At 71.8% G+C, this 433-nt stretch overlaps 1 protein-coding gene across 1 annotated transcript in view; it reads left to right on the forward strand.

The window, feature by feature from the left end:
• CAMKK2 (calcium/calmodulin dependent protein kinase kinase 2) overlaps positions 1-433 on the forward strand; it is a 46,466-nt gene that overhangs the window by 787 nt on the left and 45,246 nt on the right. The window lies entirely within an intron of this gene.

Here is a 433-nt window from a genome sequence, read left to right on the forward strand (position 1 = left end):
GGGGGGTCCTGGGGTGTATCGGAGAGGTCTTTTGGGGCACTGAGAGGGGGTGAGGCGGGATGCAGATGGGGGCTGCCTGGAGCCCCTGCTCCATGCTCGGTGGCTGCAGTCCGGTTGCCCCGGGTGGCAGCTGCAGGCGGCTGGACGCGGGGTGCCGGTCTCCCTCGCAGTCGTGCAGCGGGCTAAGCCTTGCTGGGCGTGAATCCCTGCCGGGCGAGAGCAGCGGGGTGCAGCCCAGGCCCTGCTGCAGCCGGCAGCAAGCCCCAGGCTGCGGCGGGGCTGGAGCAGCACCATGCTCCGGCTTCCCGCGCCGCGCCACTGTCGACCGGCAGCAAAATTGAAAGCAGCGAGCTGGGGCGGCGGGGAGGCCTGCGCAGCCCGCACATCTGGGCCGCGCCAGGCTGACTCGGGCTTCCTGGGCCGGAAAAGCTCC

Source organism: Gavialis gangeticus, unplaced genomic scaffold (assembly GCF_001723915.1).
Source record: "Gavialis gangeticus isolate Ggan-Ray unplaced genomic scaffold, GavGan_comp1, whole genome shotgun sequence".
Taxonomy (NCBI): domain Eukaryota; kingdom Metazoa; phylum Chordata; order Crocodylia; family Gavialidae; genus Gavialis; species Gavialis gangeticus.